The following is a 7802-nucleotide window of genomic DNA, read 5'->3' as shown; positions in this document are numbered from 1 at the left end:
AAACATGAATGGCAGACCGCAAATTTGATAGAATCAGATATGAGTAATCAAATGATTAACTTATTGGATGATAAAGTTCAAACAGAAACCAAATTAGATTATGAAGTAAAGTGATGACCATATAAACAGGAACCTCCTTATTCCCTAAGCATGGCGCCCCCTCAACCAATGACATCATCATCTTATGGTCACTCAGATCTGAAACCTAAAGTCTCCCTTGACTCATCAGTCCACCTAGGCCAGCTGATGCAGCCACAAAGCTTCTGAGTCATGAATGTTCTTCCATGCTCAAAATCTTTCAGTATTTCCAAACACTCATAGCAGAGGTTCACCACCTATACTCTATGTAACTATCACCAGGTACTTGACTTAAATGCAGATACCAGACATTCTATTCTGTTTGAGAAGGTTTGGAATCAGGGTCAAGATTGTGTTTTAAGTAGTACTCCCAAGTGATTCTAAAGCAGGTGGTCCAAAGTTTATACTTTGACAAGTGTTTTTCTGCAAGGTAAAGTTTAAGCACAGCCTTCTCCAACTTGAGGTACAAAGGACCTCTCTAACCATACCTCTTAACCCAGCTAGGCAAATTTTTTACTTGCTTAGTTATTTTCTTCACTCTCTCCAAAGCACCACGCCTGTGATCCTAAAAATCTTTGTTGTGTTTAGCTTTAGTTGAAGTGCCTGTCCTCAGCTATTTGTCTGCTAAGCTCCTATTCATCTTTATGGGTACAGAACATCCTTACACCACCCATAGAAGCCTTTATTGACATCAGGTCCTACAGATTTATTCCTTTTACATACTTCTATGTACTTACTGTTTTACATCCGCAGTTGTCATAGTGGTATGTGCATCACAGTCAGGTAAAGAAAAACTTTCTGAGGAATATGCAGCAGGAGGGATTTTATAGACTCATTGCTTGGATCCATAACATACTTGTGCTTTTTGTAAGAACTGATCTTATTAATGTCCTTGTGTTTAAGATTTGTGTTGGTTCTATTTCCATCTCCTTTTTCATAATTGTCTTTCCTCTCTGTGGGGAGAAAAGCATGACTCTTAGTCATCAAGAATCTTTCTACAGTGTATTGACAGGCAAACAGACAAACAAACAAAAAATTGTTAAGTTTTGTTTTCTGAGAACACTTGGTTAATGAAGGCACCATGAATGGGAAGGCTTCATGAATTTCCCTGGCTTGTGCAAATATTTGTTTAGAGTGAGGCATGGTACATGAAGTGGTATATGTGAAATGCAGTTAGGATGTTTTGAAATCAAATTCAGGTATACAGTACTGTAGAGTGGGGTGGGGGTGGGGGGAATTGACAGTTCTATTTTCATGACATTAACTATTGCATCTCCCAGAAATTGTTGAACAGCTAATTTATAAGAGAGCACCTCAAACTTACTAGAAACTAATTCCTCCTCTTTGAAACTTTTCATCAAAGGCATTTTTTGGTTACCATCTACAAAATAAAGTTGTACTCCTGAAAACAGAATATCCAACCAAGTCACTTAGTCAAACTTCTAAAACAGTGAGTATTTGGACTAATTTCTATTCCACAAACAAAGTACCTTTACAAGAAAGAGTAGTGGATATGGTTATAAGATATTTAATTAGGAATGAAGAAAATAATTAACTTTAATATCTGGAAACAATCCTTCTAAAAGCCACGGTTTAAAATCTTTGATGTAAACAAAAATTGAAGGAAAATCCAATGTGTTTTCAGATGAACTACCATTCCAATATTTGTTTTTTTGTTTTTTGTTTTTTATAAATTTATTTATTTATTTCTGGCTGCATTGGGTCTTCGTTGCTGCACAAGGGCTTTCTCTAGTTGCGGTGAGCAGGGGCTACTCTTCGTTGCGGTACGCGGGCTTCTCATTGCAGTGGCTTCTCTTGTTGTGGAGCATGGGTTCTAGGTGCGCGGGCTTCAGTAGTTGTGGCATGCAGCCTGAGTAGTTGTGGCTCACGGGCTGTAGAGCGCAGGCTCAGTACTTGTGGCTCATGGCCTTAGTTATTCCCCGATATGTGTGGTCTTCCCCGACCAGGGCTCGAACCCATGTCCCCTGCATTGGCAGGTGGATTCTTAACCACTGTGCCACCAGGGAAGTCCCCCAATATTTGTTGATTGCAAAAAGTAACATGACTTTTAGTATATAATGTGAAAAGTGTTCGAATATTTGAGTGGCATTGCCATATCAAAAGTCCTGTCGTTTTTCTCTATTTGTTTATGTATAGAAGGTTTTCCAACACTTCAAATATAAATGCCAAAAAAAAAAAGGAAATTAAGTCAATGCTGAACTATTCTCATTCTAGCAGTAAATCATATTCCTATATTGATATAAAATACTATAAAAACATTTTTAATCTCAAGGAGAAGCATTTTCAATATTTTATATTTTATGTTTAATAACTAACAAATTATCTAGTAAAGTGTTTTCGATCAGTTCTATTTTAAAAGCAATTGTAGTAACAATTTAATTTTTTTAGCTTAGAACTTTATTGTCATAGCAAATAAAAAGTTAAATTTTATTTATGTACACATAAACATAAAAGTTTAAACCACTTTTAAAAAGTTCGATGTCAATTTAAAATGTGTAAGGAAATACACCATTATCAAAAGTCTTTTTTTGGAATATCAAGCAAACATATTAAAATCACTACTTTACATTTTTCTTTTTTTTATTTTTAAAGAGCTATTCTTTTTTTTTAAAATTAATTTATTATTTTTTTGGTTGTGTTGGGTCTTCGTTTCTGTGCGAGGGCTTTCTCTAGTTGTGGAAAGCGGGGGCCACTCTTCATCGCGGTGCGCGGGCCTCTCACTATCGCGGCCTCTCTTGTTGCGGAGCACAGGCTCCAGACGCACAGGCTCAGCAGCCGTGGCTCACGGCCCTAGTCGCTCCGCGGCATGTGGGATCTTCCCAGACCAGGTCTCGAACCCGCGTCCCCTGCATCAGCAGGCAGATTCTCAACCACTGCACCACCAGGGAAGCCCTACATTTTTCTTTTAACATTTATTCATATGCATGTCTCCTTTAACAGTTATTCATATCCATTTGTCTCTATTATGCTCTGTTGCCACAGTGAAATTGTAAGCTGTTGTTGGGCATAGATTTTTCTTTCATATTTTAGTTTATTACTCTGATAATGAAGAATGTGTATTCAATAAATTATTGTTAAATTATAACAAATATTGACTTAATTTCTAAGAGCAAATACAGCTCATCTTTATCTACACTGAAGACATAAAATACTGAAAAAAGACCAAAACTGAAAAAAAAAATATTCAGAGTAAAAGCATACTTTCTCACTAGTGGGAGCTAAATTTTGAAATAAAGCTCTGGTCAAGAAAGTATTTACTTCTTTCTAGCAAATTTTACATTTAAACTATAGAGAGACTTTCAGAATAAAGAACACTATGAAACAGGAAGCATGAGTTTAAGTCCTGGTTCTACCACTTATTTTCTGTGACCTTAACATATTCACTGTTCACCTTGTTTCCTGAAATAAAATAAATGAATCATTATATGTAATTCATCACACATCTCATAGGTTAAAATGCAATCAGGAAGTGTCTTGACAGTAAGGATTTCTTATTATTACAGTGTGAAACAGAACACACAGACCCTTCCTAAAGGCAAATCAATTTCCTCGACATCTTTGAAAATAGAAAGGAAGAAAAAAAAGGGAAATAGATGGGCTCAAAATGCATCTACAAAATACAGAGCTGGGAAAGGACCTTGTCCATTTCTTCTAATTCTTAAGAAATGAATGCATTCCAGATCCAGGTGTATGTAATGCAAAGTAACATAATTATGGTTGTTTTCACATTTGATATGTGGCATATCTGGTATGACCAATGAATTTACATTGACCCTGAAGATTGCCAAATGAGCAGATCTTCTTTGTCTCTGGCTATCCTGGAAGCTTTTATTAAAGTTTGGAGTCAACACAGGACAAACTCTTTGCAATTCTATGCCAAGTTGTAGTCAAAAACATGTCATCTCTAACGTGCCATCATTTAGACATTTATAATTATTCTGGTAAATTGCTATTGGAACTGACATCCCATTTTCATTTCCCCTACTGTCCCTACTGCCACATGACCAAGCAAGCTCAAGCAACCTCAAATTCATCACAGCATGGAAGCAGAAAGATTTGTTCTCACATGTTCAACTATCATTTCCTGATATCTCAGTGAGAAATTAATAACTTTGCCTATAAATTTTTGGCAATATCATCTCTCAAACGTTAAGCAACTACACAGTTCTTTGGCAATATGTGCAGAGAGAAAACTTAGCAACTTGGATGTTACCCATATTCAGTTTAGGGTCTTTTACCCTCTTGACACGTAGCTTGGTAAGATTCTTCTAAAAAAGGCCAACACTAAAGCTTCATTGGAATATATTTGAGTTTGGTTCAATATACTCATAGGATTTTGAAATAATATTAACCTTTAGTGATATTTACCGAAGTGATTAGAAATTTACATTCGTTAGAGTGCAATGAATCCTCGTGCTTAAAGGGGAGATAGAGCATGATATCTGTAAGGTTAAAAAAGGGAAATTACTCATTATCTAACTTTTATAGTTGTTAATAATTCATTCCTGTTCTGAAGAACACCATTTATGAGAATAATCTCTGAATATTAAGGATAGGAATTTTTAAGAACTCTACTAGAGTTCAATCAGCTCTACTAGAAAGTCACAAATTTTTAACAGCAGAGGGCAATATTCTCTAGCAATAGTATATAGGGCAAAAATACTGGCTGTAGTTTCTTCTCTGATAATATTTTGTCTTTTTGCTCTCTCTGAAATTGTATATATATATACATAAATATAATAACTTTTTAGTATATAATCTTCTGCTCTAATCTTTTGTGTTTGAAATATTATTATTATTATTACTATTTTAACTGAACAGTTCCACAGTAAGCCATAAGAGGCAAGATAAACAGATCTGTTATCAAAATATCATAAGGATAGCACAGCATATAATGAATGTTCAGTGAATGGGAGACAATATATTCATCAACTAGAAGAAAAACACTAATAAGGATATGGTAGCATTAGTATATTCTGTATTCTGTTATAGACGTACTTATTTAAATTAGAATAAAAACTGATCCACTATAACCAGAAGATGACTGACAATCTGATAAAAAATGAATGAACTAAGTAATTGCCTGCTACTAATAGCAAGCATCTGTCTTTAGTACGGTTTGATTCTAGGTTTTAAAAGCCAAAATGATGGATGAATCAAAAGTAAAAGTAATACAGCCAGGAGAATGTTTGGGAATTCAGGTTGAGCCTGCTGATCCATAGGAGGAAGATTTCAACATGTAACCTGAGCTGAACTCAAGTTCTTTTTGGCAGTTTTCAGCAAATAAGAGTGAATTTGCTGCAATGCAGCTCCATTTACTAAAACATGTGGAAGCTCCTACTTTTATTGCCTTTATTAGAATTTTATGTAATGTCCTAAAAATGTAAGAACACCCTCTTCCTGATCTTTAATGGGCTAATAGTTTTCATAGGTTTTTACGTCAAGTATCAAAATATTTTAATTTTTATTTATTTGTAGTTCTCTTCCATGTTTAAATTTCATATTAGGAAACTGAAAATTTGCATTTTCATTTGTAACTAATGAGGCTATAAATCCTAACAGGAGAGCAAGCCTAATTTGAAAGGAGGCAATTGAAGGATTGAGAGCACATGACCTCTTAAACCTGCAGAAGGATATCAGGATTTAGGGTCAGTCATATTTCTGCCAGACACATTCATGGATTGCCTCTTGGTATTTCTCAGTGTAGCTCAGCCCAGCATTGAAAGTAGTAGAGACTCATGGCAAATAGCTTCAGTGAGTTGTATGCATCCCTGAAGCTAGTCTCCCATCTCAGAAAAATGCATTTTCTCAGACACTCCCTAGAGGTTGGTTAATGGAATCTCTGAGGATAAAGGAAAAAAACCTCTCAGGATCAAGCAGTAGAGAAGAAAGGCCTCATATTCTGCACATCCCTGGAAGAGGCAATCCGATTCCTTCTCGATCCAAAGGGAGGACCAGACTCCCTGTGCATTAGTAATTCTAATAATGACAGGCATTTTTGTGAAATAAGGAAGTACAGAATTAGAAGCCAAATTATATTCTTTTTATTTATTACATTTTATAGAGGCAAAATCTATTTTAGTTATAAACTAATTTTATATAAATATAATTGCACACTCTTTGTAATGTAGTAGACATACAGAAGAAATGATTATGTTCCATACACTATGATTACATCATATATATAAATGCATAAAATATAATATTTTTCTCTAATATATATTATTTATTAGCATGTACAGTTTGCAGTACTTCAGCGTTCTATGGTAACGAAGAAGACAAAGCCTGCTCTGGCCACTGCATCTTAGAGAATTTTATCGATCTTTTATTGTTACAACTATTATGGGAGCAGAGGCAGCAATTTCTCAAGCCTAGTTCCAAAAGGATTAAACCTGACCAAGATTTATACAAGTCAAAATCTCCATATTTTGTTGCAACCATATAAGAGCATCTTCTCCAGCTTTACCTTATCTCCCATCACCCAAACGGAAATTACTGGGGCTATCACTGTGTAAGGAAATAAAAGGAGGCATACTTGCCCTGTCACCTTGACTCCTAAACTGGAAAAGAATTTCCTTGGTTAAGGCTTCACATAGCAATTGATTGTTTTTATGGGCTCTGGCATACTCTATACACAAAATAACCAGAAAGTTTCCTTAATATATTCAGTTATTCTTGCTGTTTCAGCAGCAATGGTGACATTTGAGCTTTCTTATATGTCCTGTATCTGGGAACAGATGAATATCAATATTAAATTTAAAATATGGAAAAAGGTTAAAGGAAATTTAGTTTTATGACTAGAGAATGTAATTTCTCTGACTAAGAATCTTTATCACTATTACCCTAAGCCTGTACCACCACTGTATTTTGGGAACAGAAGATTTGTTTCTTGAGTTTCATGTGTACACAAATTGTGCCCCAGAATGGATCATACCCAAAGTCTCGCTCATACCTGATATACTTGATGCAGGTGATAAAATATGGGGCTGCTGAGCTGAGGAAATTTAGATGAGTGGACTTTGAATTGGTGTTGTAATGGATTGAGATTTTGGAGACATTGGGATGAGATGAATGTAGTTTGCATGTCTGAAGAACATGAATCTTTAGGTTCCAGAGGGCAGATTATGGTAGGCAGGATAATGACTCCAAGTAATGTCCATGCCCCAATTCTCAGACCTAAGAATGTGTTACTTACTTGACAAAAGAGATTTTGCAGATGTGATTAAATTAACAACTTTGTGTTGGGGAGATTATCTTGGATTATTTGGGTGGGCTCAATAGGTCCTTAAAATCAAAGAACTTTTCCTGGCTGGAGTCAGTGGAAGATGTGATTATGGAAGAATGGTCAGACAGATACAATGTTGTGGGCTTTGAAGATAGAGGAAGGAGGCCATGAGCCAGAGAGTGTGGACTGGACAGCTTCTAGAAGTTAGAAAAACAAGGAAATGCATTATCCCTTAGAGATTCCAAAAAGGAATGCAGTCCTACTGACACCTTGGTTTTAACTCAGTGAGACCCATGTCAGCCTTCTAATCTACAGAACTTTCAGAGAATAAATTTGTGTTGTTTTAAGTCACTAAATTTGTGATAATTTGTTACAGTAGCAATTAATAACAACTACAAATAACATTGACTAGTTGTAGAGATTACACGTATAATACATGCAGAGAGTTGCCATGTACAATCATTTTTTTCAGTTGTTG

This window comes from Balaenoptera physalus (genome assembly GCF_965194825.1).
Source record: "Balaenoptera physalus genome assembly, chromosome: 15".
In the NCBI taxonomy this organism is placed as follows: Eukaryota; Metazoa; Chordata; class Mammalia; order Artiodactyla; family Balaenopteridae; genus Balaenoptera; species Balaenoptera physalus.
The sequence above is the reverse complement of the archived record's forward strand: the minus strand, read 5'-3'. Positions refer to the sequence as shown.